General features: G+C 39.6%; 1 pseudogene; it reads left to right on the top strand.

Moving 5' to 3' along the window:
- Positions 1-7033, top strand: part of LOC123623380 — a 49943-nt pseudogene extending 42910 nt beyond the window's left edge.
- The last annotated feature ends 9909 nt before the right edge of the window (positions 7034-16942 follow it).

Genomic DNA, 16942 nt, shown 5'->3' with positions numbered 1-16942 from the left:
ATAAATGAGTAAACAGACTTGGAATACTACCCAGCAATAAAAAGGACCAAAATATTGGTATAAGCAATGATGTGGATGAATCTCAGATGTATTATGCTTAATGAAACAAGCCAGTCTCAAAAGGATACATGCGATATGATTACATTTATATGACATTTTCATAAGGACAAAACACAATGGGAAACAGGTCAGTTGCAGGCAGAAGTTAGTGACCAGGTGAGAATTTGACTTTTATGCACAAGGGCGTTTTTCTAGGTGACGGAACTATTTTGATGGTGGTGGTGCTTACACAAGTCTGTATGTATGCTCAAACTCAGAACCAGACACACACACACAAGTCAATTTCATTACATATTAACTTTTAAAAAATTAAAAAAGTCATATTTTGTGAACTCATCCTCCAATATTAGTATTTCTTACCGCGTTCCATCATATCTAAGGTTTCAGTCAGTATTCCTAAACTTTACTGATCCGCGGAAACACCCAGGCTTTCCATTAACAGCGCAGATCCTCGGAGCCCTACACTGAGGACGTTCATTCCACAGATCCGGATGAAGGCTGAGTCTGCGTTGAAATGAGACCCGAGCCTGGTGATTCTGGGGATTGAGAAAGTGTGAGGAACTGCTCCAGGTCAGTGTTTCCAAACTTCAGCCTGTGCCAGAAGCAGTTGAGAAGACCTCAAGGTCAGCGATGGGGCCCAGAGATTGGCATTATCACCAAGGATCCCAAGAACACCTATGTCAGCTGGAGGAGGACAGACTTTGAGAAATGTCACTCTGGCTCAACACTGTCAAATAAATGGCAAACTCAGCTTTGCTCTTGGGGTCCACTCTTTATCCTTCAATGCCTTCATTCTCCATGGGTCTATCTTTTGGCCTTCATTTCTTTTCCACGAATTACTTTTTATTCTCTGGAGAATCTCTTCCATACTCACGACTTCAGCCACTACCTATAATTTCATGATTCCTACAACTGTACCTCTGGTTAGGGTCATATGCCTTGAATAAGATGATAGGTGCTTGATAAATGTTTATTTAAAGGATAAATGAGTGTGTGCATGGATGGATAGATAACTGAATGAATGTCCATGAACTAGAGAAACATCGCAGCAAAAGGAGATAGGTCATTGATTTCTGATTGTGTGGATTAATTTATAGGAGACTTCCATTAAGTTGCTTATTTTCTCTCATTAATGTTTTCATCGTCCATGAGACACTTGGGGGGAATCAGAACACTAAGTTGTGTTTAGTGTAGAAGTTCCATGATGAAAAATGAAACCTTACCAACCATTGCACCTCTTGGGAAGGCTAAGGATTTGGTGGACCTCTTGCTCCCTCTGTTTCTTGCAAGGACCTGATTTCTATTGTGAAAATTCAAAAGTGAAGCTCAGAATTAATGGGATAATGCATGGTAATTACCAGTGCCTGGGCACCACATCTTTAAAGCATCCCTGATGTCTACGCTGTTTTGTAATACACCCATTCATATTAATTCCTGCATCTTTCATTCTCTCTCTCTCTCTCTCTCATTTTCTCTGTCATTCACTCACATACACATGAGGACAGATATTTAATTTATTAAATTACAAAACACTGTTTTCAGAAGGACTTCAAGATAGAAGCTCAAGCTACAACATATGGGAATTTTTGTACACTAATAAACAACTGAAGACACCTTGTAGCGCCAGAGGTCAGTAGCAGTGAGATGACAACCATTAGTGTGGACACAACCTCCCAACCTAGAGCTGCTGTCAGGTGTCTTGATTACTTCAAGGTTAAAAATATAATCCACTGGCTTTGAAAGCACTGAGCACGGTGCCTAATACATAATAGACAATAAATGTTGGTTCTTTTTTCCTTCATTCCTTTCCAAAAAGAGATGTTCTCCTTGCTTTAGACATCTGTTAGTAAGCCAAATATTTTATCTCCATTTATTAATAGCAAAAAGTTTGCATATAAAATGTATTTTCTCCTCATTTGAATCACCTTTCCTCCTGCAGTGGTTTCCAGTTCACTCCCCTATATGTTTAGTCACCAGAATTTCCCAGAGACCCACGTTCACACTCACTCCTTGTCTTTTGCTGATCCAAGACAAGCTCTCTATTATCTCCGAGTCTCCATTTTCTCCTCACTGAAGTGATTTGTGGAAATATCTCATAGGAATGTTGTGAGAACTGAATGAGGTGAAGTATATGGTGTGCTTGCTTAACGCAGTGTTTGGCGTAAAGGAATCATTCCAAAAATGTTAGATGATGCTACTATTACTGTTGCTATTACTGTTTTAAATATCCTATTCCTACCTACAATTTAAGTCATTGGAGTTCTGGAATATTTAAAACCCTTGTCTCCTCCACAGTAGCCATGTCTCAGATCTAATGTCAATCTTCAGAGAGGCCTTTTCTGACTGTTCAGTCTAACGCGGACCTTGGTGCATTCCTGTCATAGCAACCAGCATTGCATGGAAGTTAGAAGCACAGACGCAGGACTCAGGATGCTTTGAGGCAATCCTGGCTCTACCTAGTTTCAGCCAAGTTACACAACCTCTTGATGACTTGATGTCCTAATCTTTAAACAGAGGTAATACTAGTACCTGTCTCATAAGTTGTTATGAGTGTAAAATTGTTTAATATGAGTAAAATACTTAGTTTCTGGCACAAAACATATGCTAAATGTTTATTCTTTTTATAATTACAGTCACAGTCTTTATTGCTTTGTAAAATTATCTTGCTCAATTATCATATGATAGTCTATCTCACCCTTCCAGAAGAGAATAGGATCCAATGGGAGAGGGAAGGATTCATGCTTTGTGGCTTCTTGTTCACTGCTATATCCAAGAGGCTAGAACAGGGCTTGGCATTCAGTATGGTTTTGTTAAATAAATGAATGATGCATGCAATCAGTTATTCGGTCCCTAATACCTGGCCTAGTGCATTGTGCATTGCAGGTTACCAAAATATATTTGATGGTGATTAAAACCAAATATCATTCATGATATTTTTTAAACAAAAAGCTTGCAAGCATAGCATAGGGAGCAAATGGAGAGCTATCATTGCTCTCTGAGTTATGTGACTTCCTTGAGAAGGAGTCTGACTTTCCTCCATGTTCAGTGAGCCAGAGAGGCTGCCTCTGTCTCACTTGATTTAGTTTGGTGGCTTTTCTTAGATGGGAGCCATGAAAATAAAATTGCAAGAAACCTCAACCCCCACCAGACACCCCAATTCAAAGAAAGTTCTTTACAGATTTATTTTTAGAAAGAAAAAGGAAAAGAAATGGATCTTTATCTTAACTTTGGTATCTTGACTAAATTTTTCTTGTCATTCAACAGTATTCTTTGTGCAGACTTTTGAATAAGAGAAAATTGGGATTTTGGACTATATGTAATTGGTATGCTGGGAGCAATGGAGTTAAATTGGCTTCAAAGGTGTTTTATTTTAGTGATTTCTCCAGTAAAATGTTTAAAGCAGGAATCTGCAGAACTTGTGACATTGGAATTGGTTAAATAATGGATGGAAAGCCAGAGATATAAAATGCACAGCAGAGAATATGAAAGAGATAAAGGGGCGGTGGGGAGATTGTGAATCTGGTAGTCCATTTCAGAAGATCACACTGAGTTATTAGGATTTAAAAACGTGTGAGACCTACATATGTGATGATCAAGATTTGCTAAAGGCACTTACCTTCCATGGCTTCCCATTTTAACCTTGAGCAAAATAAAACATGCAAGTTTTCTGAGGCCTGTTGTATTAGTCAGGGTTCTCCAGAGAACAGAACCAATAGGATGTATAAATATAGAGATACATAGATAGATAGATAAATGTTATAGACAGATATCTAGAAACTGAGATGTTTATTTTAAGAAATTGGTCTTGCATTACGAAGACTGGCAAATCCAAAACCTGTAGAGTGTGTCAGTCAGTTGTAGGTCCAGGGAGGGGCTGATGTTGTAGTTCCCTTTTGCTCTTGAGAAAAGTATTTTGTGCTATTCAGGCTTCAGGCCTTTGACTGTTTAGGTAAGTCCCACTCATGTTATGGAGAGCAATCTGGTTTACTCAAAGTCCACCTATTTAAATGTTAATCTCATCCAAAAACACTCTCATAAAAACATCCAGCATAATGTTATATCACGTATCTGGGCACCACGGCCAGGTTGACCCATAAACCTAACCATCCTACTGGGCATGAGCTCGCTCTGCCTAACTATCCGCTTCATCTTGGACCACTCATCTTCTTCAAACACACAGGCCTTCTTTCAGTTCCTCACAAACACAATTTTTTTCTCCCTGATTTGGGGTTTTCATAATTCCTTCTCATTCTTCAGTCTCAGCACAGAGGGCATTTCCATAGTGGAAATGTTCCTGACCTCCAGTCTCAATCAATCCTCCTTCTTAGCATCTTTGTGTCAAACCCACTGTTTCTCTCATTATACTTGTCACAATTATATGGCTTGGCATATTTGTAATTACAAATTTGTTTTCTGTATTCATTAGTTTAATGTCTGTTTTCCCTTTTAATTTGGACACTCCATAAGTTCAGGGACCTGACTCATTGTGTTCACTCCATTTTAGTACGCATGGTAGTCACCCAGTGAATACTGAATAAATAAACCAATAAATGAGTGAAGCTTAAGATAATCAAAAATTTTTTACCTGTTAAGCTTAGAAATCCAAAGCATTCTTTCTAATCAGGGGCAATGTGAAACACTTCCATACACCCTTTCTTATCAAGGGTAAACATTTAGGCACTTACTTACAAGTGCATGTTCTTGGCACCATGATCATGTGATTCAGTGGGTTAGGAAGTGGGACTAAAGGATTTTGCTTTATAACAAGTGCTCCAATAACTCTGAGGCTTCTGGTTAGTTCACCAACAACTGAAAACCACTTACATTAGGCAAAACTTTAACCTAATTCAGGACTCTCAATTTTGGTGATGGGGAGCTCATTGCCTCCTGACGTTGCTTATACCCCTTCTGTAGGATACCCACAGGTTAGACTCAGTTCTAGACTAAGTAGAGATACAAATAATATTCTTTCCCATATTTAAAGACGTGTTTCATCTCCACTATTCCTTCATGTTCAAAATAAAATATTTCAATTCTCTCAATAATAGTTACTCCTTTATAGACCTTTAGCCCTCTCTGATGCCTTTAATTCTCTAATATATGGTCCCTCCAAATCTACACTAATTAGACTGAAGCAGTGCTCTTTAGCCTGACATAATCCTAGTGCAGAAGGATCGTTAATCCTTCAAGGTCATATGGTCCTATCCATAAAGACGTTGTTGAATTGTTTTTCTTCTTTTCTATCTTTTTCCTAGTCATTTTGTGTTTTTGAGATCTCAGTCAAGTTTGATATTTTAAGAATTCCTTCTCTTCATTGAGGTAATATCTCAGGAAAAAATACTTTTTACCACTAGGTTTTTTCCTAGTTTATCCAGAAACAGCTTTAACTTTCTGGTGTTAGGAAATATCTTATAGGCCAGTTAGTGGTGTGTATAGTTACTACTGTGTTTAAAAACTCATAATTGAAAGTCCAGCCAACTCAGTGATAAAAAAAAAAAAAAACCCAAAAAACAAAACCCAAAACAAACAGCACCTTGTGAGGAGGCCCATGTCTCCATTCCAAGTCCCTGCTAAGGCTGAATGAAAACACAGCGGAAGCTAAAGAAAGATTAAGTGGAACCCCGTTGGGTATTCAGGTTGGTGAGTAATATAAGACTTGAAGACGGATTGGTATCAGGTTGTGGAGGCTAGACAGCTAAATTTTGCTTTGGGAGTAGAGAGCCAAGAGCTCAGGAGGAGTTTTAATCAGGAGAGCTGTAGAATCTGCTTTTCATGAAGATTAATGGAGTTAAAAAATAAAAGATAAAATGTAAGAAAAGAGATGGCAGACAGGCACACCAGTTAAAGGGAAGTAAAAAGGGTCTGGCTCTACAAACAACGGCACAGATGAATCTGCAAGATATGGTGTTGAGCAAAAGAAGCCATACACAAAGGGCTAATATTCTATTATTTCATTTATAGGAAATCTAAAAGTGGACAAATCTAATTTATGGTGACAGAATGTAGTGTGATCACCTTTGGAAAGAAGTAGTGACCAAGGGGCTTCTGGGGTGCTGATAACCTTCTGTATCCTGATGCAGAATGTGCAAACTCATCTCGCTCTACAATTGAGTTAGGTACAGATGCCCTCTGACTTGCAATGAGGTTATGTCTTGATGCACCCATTGTAAATTAAAAATACCCTACATTAAAAATGTAGTTGTTTCCAGTTCAGTGGGTCCAAGAGGACAGAGCTGGGCACCTCTCCTGAGGACCCCTGGGTCAAGGTGGAGTGTGCCTACAGCAACGCTAGCCTGGATCCTGGGCTTCTTGCAGAAAGCACATGCAAGGGGAGGGTAGTGTTTAGAGCTAATAGCATTGGTTCCACCAGTGCCTCTTCTGTCACAACACAGATGACAAGGACAGTGATTACTACCAGGAGTCCTACAAGGACTGGCAGTGGCAAGCACACACTCAGGCCAAACAGAAAAGGAGGGACTCCATCAAGAAAGGCTGTGAGGACCTTCAGACCATTGCCCCCATCTGCCAGCAGCTGGACTTCTCCATTGGCTCCCAGAAGCTCAGCAAAGCCATTGTTCTACAAAAGACCATTGACTACATCCAGGTTTTGCACAAGGAAAAGAAAAAGCGGGAGGAGAGGTGTCCATGCTATGCAAGGATGTCACGGCCCTAAAGATCATGAAAGTGAACTATGAGAGATTGTGAAGGCACATCAGGACAACCCCTATGAAGGAAGGATCAGGAGGACCAGGTCTCCAACTGGGTCAAGTTCTGCGTGTTTCAAGGCATCATGGGCTCTCTGTTCCAGTCCTTTACTGCCTCCATCTCCGTGGTCAGCTTCCAGGAGCTGTTGGCCTGTGTCTTCAGCTGGACTGAGCACTGTAAGCCGCAGACCCTACGGGAGATTATGATTGGCATCCTGCACCAATTGAAAAACCAGCTGCACTGACTGGCTCGTGGAAACCTGCATAACAGCCGGCAAGAGGCCTTTGAGTCTCTACTTGGCCCTGGAGCTTGGACTGCGACACCTCACACTGGTCAGCTGGTTTATACTTGTTTGGTTTTCCCAGCCCCACTTCATCATCAGTGGGTTTGGGGTGCTTGTTTAGTGAAAGCTCCCAATTAATTTATTCTTTTGACCATAAAACTCAAACCTACTCAGTCTTCCCTCTCGCCATGGAAGTCCTCGGGATCAGAGTCTGTTCTGGACACCTCAAAGAGATCCTGGCCTCTTTGCCCTTTTTCTAAGCCTCACAGACTTCTGCTCTTGGTCTACATATATTTGGAAACTGTTTGCCTCCATTTTGGTCTCTTGGGCAACATTTGGCCCAAGTTTGGCCATTTATGCAGGAGAAAAGGAGTAAGAGGAAATACTCTCACAGCCATGAATGGTGAAAGGCCACCCCGTGCCTAGACTAGGGCTACCCAGTGAGTCCAAGGTGAGGCCAGGGCTTTCTGGCCAGCTCAGGGCAGGGCTGCCAGTTCCTCCCCTGCTCTGGGTGGTAGGGGAAGCAGCCCTACCTATTCCTGCCCTCTTGGTTCCCACAGGCTATTTTGTTGCATGACAAAGACAGGTATGACAGAGCAATACATATTTGAATTTTTTTTATTTTTCTAAACACCAACAATGCAACTTTGCTAAAGCTACAATTTGGGAAAATTAAATGGGCCTCAGAACTACCCTCAGCCTTTCTGTCAAGCTTTCTGGGCCTCCGTCGTCTCTCAGTGTTACCTGTATTTCTTCCAGGACTTGGGTGCTGAAAGATACTCAAAAAGTTTCCTGGGATGCACAAGCCCAAGAGAGTCCTAGGTGAACCCTGGGCTCCTCAAAATTCTGGTGTATAGCAGCTTCTCTCCATCCTTGTCCCTCAGGCTCCCTTCTTCCTGCCTGAGGTTTGATATCTGAGAGGTTTGACTATCGAGAGGAAATGAAATATGTTTATATCAAATTATATTACCACAAATATTGCCAAATGCTTTCCTTAAAAATAAAAATAAAAATGGATTTAATAAACCTAACCTACTGAATATAATAGCTTAGCCTACCCTACCTTAAATATGTTCAGAACACTTAAATTACCCACAGTTGGGCAAAATCAGCTAACACAAAGACTATTTTATAATAAAGTACTGAATATCTCATGTAATTTATTGAATACCATACTGAAAGTGAAAACCAGAGTGGTTGGTGGTTGTATGGGTACTCAAAGTATGGTTTTTATCAAATGCATGTGGCTTTGGCACCATTATAAAGTCAAAAATCATAAGATGAACCATCATAAGTCAGGGATCACCTGTACTTTTGTTGTCATGTGTAACTCAAAAAGTTTACTCCACAAAAGGGTGGTGAGGTTGGAATGGAAAATCGGAAAGCCAGAAAACATTATTTCCACAATGTATATTTAAAAAATGTCTAATAGGATGCATAAACAGTGCATGTTATTTCTGTTATTAAGGTGGACTATGTATACAAGGCTTATTGTTGTAAGTATTCTCCAAAGATAACTACTATTAATTCCTTCCCTCCTGTAAGTGGGTAGTGTCCATTTGCCCTCCCCTTGAATTTGGTCTGTCCTTGACTTTCTTTGATCCACAGAACATGGTAGAAATGACACTGACGGTTCTAGGTCTAACCGTTAAGAGGCCTGGAAGCTCCTACATTCTCTCTTGGGAATCTGTCTACCATGTGTGAACTGAACTGCTGAATGCAAGAGATGTCACGTCAACAGTGACAGCTCTGAATGAACAGATATGTAAGTGAGGTCTCCATGGGCCCTCCAGCTCAGTTGCTAATGGAAGGCAACCAAGGGAGTGACCTGGGATGATGTCACATGATGTAGAAGGGCCACTTAGCCAATCCTCCCCTGAATCCCTGACCACCCTCCCCAAACCCACATGGTTGTTTTAAGCTACTAGGCATTGGAGTAGTGTGTTATACAGCAATCAATAACTGCAAGAGTTATCTTCTGAAACAATAAAGAATTTCTGGCCCAAAATGTTAATGGTGCCAAAGTTAAGAAATACTTACACAGAACAATGTTTATAACTTAGGTGGTGCTCAGAAATTTTTCTCTAAAGCCATGTTTCCTAAACTTTCCTGATAATGTTAATCACCTGGGATTCATGTTATACGTATGAAATCTTAAAATCACCCCAGACCTTCTGTCTTAGTCCATTTTGTGTTGCTATAACAGAATAACTGAAGCTGGGGAATTTGTAAAAGGAAAAGAGGTTTATTTAGCTCACAATTCTGCAGGCTGGAAAGTTCAAGAGCACAGTGGTGCATCTGTCCAGTTTCTGGTGAGGGCCATATGCTAAACATGGTGCAGGAGTAGAAAAGGGAATTGGTGTGTGCAACGAGATCACATGGCAAGAAAGGAAGCGAGAGAAGCTGAGGAAGCCACACTCTTCTTAACAACTGTTCACATGAAAGTGAGAATCACTCACCCCCCATGGTAGGGTGTTAATATATTTCATGAGGGATTTGCCACCATGACCCAAACACCTCCCACTAGGCCCTGTCTCTCATCACCATCACATTGGGGATCAGATTTTGACATGAGTTTTGGTGGGGAGAAACCACATCTAAACCATAGCAATCTTCTAAATCAGAGTATCCAGGGAAGTAGTTTGGGAAATTACATTTTTACTTTTACTTTCATGGAAGTTTAAAACACTGCTATAGCCCAATTTTTCTCAGATTTTAATGTGCATGCAAATAATCTGGGCATCTTGTCAAAGTGTAGAATCAGATTCACTTGGACTGGAGTGAAGCCCAAATTTCTGATTTCTAACAAGTTCAGGTGGTGCAAAGCATTGCTCCTTGGATCACACCTTGCACAGCAAGTCTCTACAGCAATAGTTCTCAAACTTTAGGCATACACTAGAATCAGCTGGAAGGCACAGATGGCTGGGATCACCCTCAGAGTTTGATTTTGCAGGTCTTGTATTTCTGACAAGTTCCCAGGTGATTCTGATGCTACTAGTTGAGGAACCACCAAGAACCACAGCCTGAGAATATTATTTCCCACATCTAAATGTACATAAAAATTCATCTCAGGTGACTCCAACGGTTGCAGGCACTCAGAATTCTCCCTACCTCCACCATCTTTCTTCCTTCAGTCTGGACTGGGAACCCAGTAATTTCCATTTTAATAAATTGCCTCACCTGGAGTGATTTTTGTGTTAGTGGTCCAGGAGAGCACTTTAGAAACGCTGTCCTGGGGGGAGCATGTTAGAATATCTAGAGTTTGAAGGAAGAGCATGAGAAGGTTTGAAAAAATATATATTTAATTTTATAATTAGTTTAATTTGCTTCTTCTCATCTTGAACTTATTTTCAAATATCAAATCACATGAAAAGAGTGGAAGATATTTTTATGGTTGTCAAAAGTGATCATGGGTTACATACTGGAACCAGAAGTACTGTTTTAAAAAGTGGTGTTTTCTTCCTAGGTTGGTCACTCAATTCTTCCTGAGTCCATGCAATTACATTCTCTGTAGGAGCTGCAAGTTGAATGCTGCTGCCAATTTAGACACAAGACATTAATAGTAATGACTATAGCTATACTTTCTTGAAGTTTTGCTATATACTAAGCATTATGTAACTACTTTGCCAATGCTGCACTAGATAATCTCTTCAGAAGCCGGTACTACTATCCCTAATCCATATATGGGGAAATTAAGGCATACTGAGTTGAAGATACTTACCAAGATCATATAGTTAGCTAATATAGCCAGAATTTTGAGCCTGTCTTATCTGATGGATAATTGATTTCTCAGAGATAGGATGTATGCATCTGTATTTAAATATGCCTTCAACTTTTCTTTTTCTTTAGTTAAAGCAGTAGTTCAAATGGAATACCCTTTCTATATAATGAGTAAAGGAAATATTTTGGAACAAGATTTAATATATTGCCAAGGATATGGCCATGGTTGACAGTTTTTACTATTTGTCTAGTATTGATTATATTACCAGGGTTTTTGTTTGTTTGTTTGTTTTAAACTTATTAGAACTGTAGTATATTCTTTTTATCCTGCTATTAGGGTCTGGAGATCCTGGTGATACCTATTCTCCAGCAGTGTTTTTGGCTAGTTTAAAAAGTCTATAGTCATGTCTCAAATCGAAGATAATTTTCAAGATTTTCCTGTTCTCTATGACATATGTATTAATAGAAGGTAAGTGTTTTCCTTGTCATCTGCTGTCTTCTCTTACTAATAATGCATTTAGGTAAAGTTCCAAGCAGACTTGTGTTACTGCCACTCCTCAATTTCCTACTCCCAAAGTCAAAACACAAAGTATTTTAAAATAATAGTACACATGCAAAGTTTCTTTTGCTGATGTTTAAGTATCATTCCTTATTTTTAGCTTTCTTGAAGACACAATTACCTATCTTAAACACATCCCAGACCTTCTGAGTCAAAATCTCCAAGAAGGGGTTTAGAAAACTGTCTTTTTACCTTTATGGAAATTTGAGTGTCTACATTAACCTCTACTGTCACAATCTGGACTTTGAGCAACAAGTATAGGAACCCACTGACATTTTAAAACCCGATTCTTAATGAAGTCTTCTTTCAAAATGTCACTTTTTTTTAGTCTAAACTTTTTAAATAAAATTATGAACTTTCTGAATGTATTGGACATCATATGCTAAACAAAAAATTTTATTCTCAGATCTGAAATAAATACTCTTCTGTGTTCATATTCTTATTACTGTAAATTTAGATATTGGATATTAGATTGATTCCAGGTCAAGCAGGAAAGACTTGCTAGAAAAGATGAAACTAAGCTGTGTTAAGAGTACAGAATAAGTCAGTGATGAAGGGATGGACTTTTTAATGTCTAGAGGAAGCTGAGACATAATATTTGTGATTGGAGAATAGTTCAAAGCACTTTGGGTTATGAATAATAGAAAGGGAAAGTCAAACTCACTTAGGCAATATAGGAAGAATATTGCTTCAGTTAAAGGAAAATGTTCAGGTGTGAACAGGAGTCAGGCCAGGCTGGACCAGGATTCAGGCTTTGTCCACTTGGAACATCATTTCACTTACGTGGCAGCTTGATCTTCAGACAGGAGGACAACGATTGTGGCAAATCTAGGCCTTGTGTCAGTATTCAAAGTTTAGAGGAGGGGAGATTATCTCCTCCAATGGTTTTCTCTTAAGAGCAAGAAAATCTCTTTTTCTTGCCTAGGACAAAGGTCCACTAAGTTTTATCAGTTAATATTGCATTACCTGGCAATTATTTAACGGTTCCCTTGGATCAAGAAAATTTCATAAAATCGATTGGCTTAGTCCTGCATTTCTGAGCCCATTATGGGCAAAGGGAAAAGAGTCCCCTTAGCCCGGTCAGGTCTAGAGGTTAGGCTGGCTCTCCCTACAGCACGCAGGCCACCTTGCCAGGAAGTGTGGATACATACATGGAAACAGGCGATGCATGCTCAGTGGGCAAATAGCCACTGCAGAAATAAGGAGGTGGCCTTGGGGAAGTGTTAGAAGTGCTCTCCACTCCACCAGCTGCCACATTCTGACTTCCCCATCACGACTGCAAGACAGACCATTGCTTTTTAACAGAAGTGGAAAGATACTGAACCCAGTGTTGCATTAATCGTAGAGGAATGTATTTTCTTTTTCCTCCATGCATTAATGATTACTCATATTAAAAATAGCTTTGTAAGAGGAAAAAGATGTGAAATTTATGTTCTAGGTCAATGTGTTGGGGATTTCTGAGCTGTTTTTCATTTGTAAATAAATAATTTCAGTAAAAACTCAAAAGGCTTGGCTCGATGTAAGTAAATAATTCAATAGCTATTTTGGCTTATGGGTGATTTATTTAAGTATATTGCTAAAAATAAGTACAGAAGGAGGCTACTAGTATGGAAGGGTTTATTCTGTACATTTAGATGGATGCATGAGAATATGAGCACTAGGGTTTTAGGCTCCCGACAATGTCAGTTTCCTTTTGTTCTTTCAGTGGTAAGATAGCTATTCCCAAACACCAAATGCTGTCTTTAGAAGTTAACATCAATGTCCATATGAACTGGGTGGATCGGTCTTGGTTTTCAGAATCTTTTTGAAGACAATAGCTCCAAAGGGTGGAAGATCTGAGGGCCCTTGTGTTATGTATGGATGGTGCATTAGATTTAGCATCACATTGTGTTGTGCATCTTGTAACTGTGAATTAATAATCTGGGAAAGATCTTTAGGTTGAGCCATAAAATTGTTTATTTCAACTCCAAAGCTCAGTGAACTGAGTAATGTAAACTTCTGTTTGCACTAGGGAACAGAAAGCCTGCCTTCTAGGGCTGTCCTTAGTTTAGAAGCATGTAATTCATCTAGAACTATACACAAAGTGTGCTTGTTAGCTGTGCAATTTTTATTTAATACTCTTACATCATGTTTCCTTTTGATATTGTTTTCCAATGTTAAGAATCACTGACTGTAATAGTTCCCTGAGATGGCAGATCTTTATTTCAGGATGGATTCAACATTTGAAAATGCAGCAGAGCCATTCAGCATAGTGTCTGGTTAATTATGTGAGTATGGTGACTCACTGTTGGTAAACAGGGAAGGCAAAACCCAGACATCAGTACAGAGGAATAAAAGTAATTTTCACAGGTGGCTGATAAATTGGCCATAAAGTCGATTTTAAAAGAGGGATGTATATTGATGATATGCTAATTTTAACCACATTGGGGAAAGACTCATTTGAAGGAATGAGTTTCTATTTATTTAAACACTCTGGCTAAAATGGGAATTAATAGAATTGTGCCATGTGTCTTTAAGTCATTCTTAAAATTTCCCTCGGATTCCTCTCAGTGTATTAGACATGATTGTCTTTGTTCATGACGTTGTGTCAGTATCCAGGTTCTACCTCAAATACACACGGAAGTCTTCTAGCAAGAAGAGTCTCTGACATAGTCATTACTGTTGTGACGTGGAGAGGAGGGATGGAAAAGCACTCTGTTCCGTGTTCATTAGTGTTTCTGCTTCCATTTTCTCTCTCTTTTTCACTGCCTCCTCCTGGCCATGTCCTTGCTTATTAGATCTTTCATTAGAAGGTGGATGGGGAAATCAAAAGGCAATGAAACTTAAATCTGCTAATTTTGCAACTTATTAGCATCTTCTATTAAATGTTCAGCAGGAGAAGCAGCTATCACTATTAGCTAAAATGAAGCTGAGGGATAATCTGTGGAATTTATTTATCTGTTACTAATACGTTAATAATTGATAATTAAATTAGGCAAACCAATTTATTACACAACTAAATTATGCCACACGTTCCTTTTCTTAGATGCTGATGGTTAAAAAGTTTGCTGGAAAGGAAACCAAGTATTATATGTTTAATAAACCTCAAATTTAATAAAGCAAGGTCTCTGACCTCCCACAGCCAACCTCTTTTATTTCCTATGACATTTGACAGTGTTAACAATGGCTACATCGAATCATCTTGGAGCAGGAAAAATATAACCCTGTTGTTTCTCAGGTGCAAGACCAGAGAGTCTATCTTTATATCTGTTAAACTTTTGCAAGAAATGCAAAAGGAGAGGTGGCATCTGAGAAAACTGAGAGGTGTTGGTAGCATTCAGGACCCAGCTCATGATAGTGTGACTATAATTGGTTTCAAGAACAAGGTGATATAAAGGGAATGGAGAGCCACTTCGCCCTTCCCTTATCATCTGATGTGCTCTAATGGATGCTTGCTTCCAAACAGCTGACTTTGTGACAGAATTAGGACCTCCAGGTGTTGGAGGATGCTTAAGTGGCAGGAGTGCAGGAGAAGGTTTCTGGTTGAAAATATGGACAAGATGCACATGTAAAATGAAGTCAGAGTTTTGGCTAAAGGTGATTGGCGTATGAACTGTTTGGGTGGCAATAAGTAACAATGATGAAGAAAGCTAGCATGAGAAATTAAATGTAACCTGAAAGAGAAATAGGAGACTATAGAAGGGAAACAATGTCTGCTAGGGAGCAAGAGTTTGAGGAATGTATTTGCCACTGTCCCAGTGAGCTGCTGCGACCCTCACTTCCTAACAGCCATCTGCATTAGAGATATAGGAATGGTGGTTCTTGACCTTGACTGAATGTTGGGAACACCTGAGGAGTTTGAAAATATACTGCTGCCTACGTCCCACTCCTGGAGACTGTGAGTTAACTGGGCTAGGGCACGGCTTGTGCATCAGGAGTTGCAAAGTGGCCCAGAGGGTTCTTACATACAACTGCATTTGCCAACTGCTGCTCTGGGAAGAATATCTCATTTAATGCCACCTTCTCTCTTTGTGCCTTATATTCCTTTCTACCTGAAGGCTCATTTTTCTCTTTCCCATCATTCTATACCCTTCACATTCATTGTCTCAGCCTCAACAGAAACCTGAATAAAGTGATACAATATCCTAACACCCAGTAACCATCCTAACATGGGCACCTCCTCTCTCAGTTCCAAGGGGAAAGAAGAGTGAAGCTCTAGAAGCAAACATCTCCTACCAGTGTCTTCATAAACCAAGGTTTCCACGTCAAGTGGAGGATTCTCTCTCCTTGGCTTCGGCTTTGCATGCTAAAAGTGTAGGATGTTAAACTCAGGAGTAAGAAACAGTAGAAATATAGCAGATATTTAGTATTTTTAAGATACTAATAGCACAGATTTCAGAATTTGTTACTTTCATTCCAAATCCTACTGATTTTGCTACATCTGTTCAAAAACAAAATGAAAATGGCACACTTTATCTTTTCAGATGCCTCTGTAATTATAACCACGAAAATGGAATATATTTACTTAGATTTGTTCCTTTTTAAAAGAAATGTCTGGAGCACAAAGGAGGAATATTATTAAATAGGTCATTTAGACAGACTGGGCCTTCTATATTTAGTACGGCCGCCTTAAAATCGAATGTGGCAAGATAAATTGAGAAGACGCCAGAAAAAGGCACTAGTGCTTTTGACAACAGCATATTTAGCCATTATTGTTCCTCAGAATCAAAGAGGATAAAGATTTCACCCACCATTTGATCCCTGTCCAAAAGGTTCATTCATTCACTCATTCGTTCACTCATTTATTTATTCAAACTATTTTTTCAAGTGGAAAAGGGTGCAACGTAGTAGAAGAGGGTGCAACGTAGACATGGCCCCAGCCTTCACTGGGCTCAAAGTCTCCCTCAGTTGATGGCTGGCAATGAGGAGACAGAAAGAACAAGAAGAGTTCAGTACCATGGGCTTGAGGCTGGGTGGTCTGGAGCTTCAGTTCCCAGGTTGGTATTACAGCTATTCTACTTGCTATTGCATGACCTTGGTCAAGTTACATAACTTCTCTCAGCCTTGGTTTTCTCATCTGTGAGATGCAGATTCATTTAAGAAATCCATATGGAGCACCTTCTGTGTATCAGGAGCTGTGCTGTGCTGGTGGTGGAGGCACAGAAAAGAATGAGATGGTACAGGGCTTGCTCAGAGGGCAACGTACACAGCGTCAGCTGTAATCAACACTAGTCATCATCATTTATTTTTTATCACGGGGCTGTGTTGTGTCCTGTGGGGGTTCAGAACATCAAGGATGATTACTGATAGATCTGATTATAGTCCCATAACACAAATTATTTTATTTAACCAAATTGTGGCATCACTCCATACTTCACAGCAACTTGTCTTTTCCAGCGGCACTCAGGAATCTGCAGGTCAGAGCAAAGGTGATGAGCCTTTAACATGATCCTGGATAGGATTTTTCCAGGAGTGTGTGAGAGATAAGAGATCAAGGGATTTGAGGGTTCAGCAAGATCATGGCTGAATGTAACTTCCAAAACTTCATAAATCTTGTCTATATGGATGCTCCTCAACTTATGATGGGATTATATCCTGATAAACACAGTGAGTTGAAAACATCCTAAATTTAAAGT

This window comes from Lemur catta, chromosome 18 (assembly GCF_020740605.2).
Source record: "Lemur catta isolate mLemCat1 chromosome 18, mLemCat1.pri, whole genome shotgun sequence".
Lineage (NCBI taxonomy): Eukaryota > Metazoa > Chordata > Mammalia > Primates > Lemuridae > Lemur > Lemur catta.
Note: the sequence above shows the minus strand (reverse complement) of the source record. Positions and strands in the feature narration are given on the sequence as shown.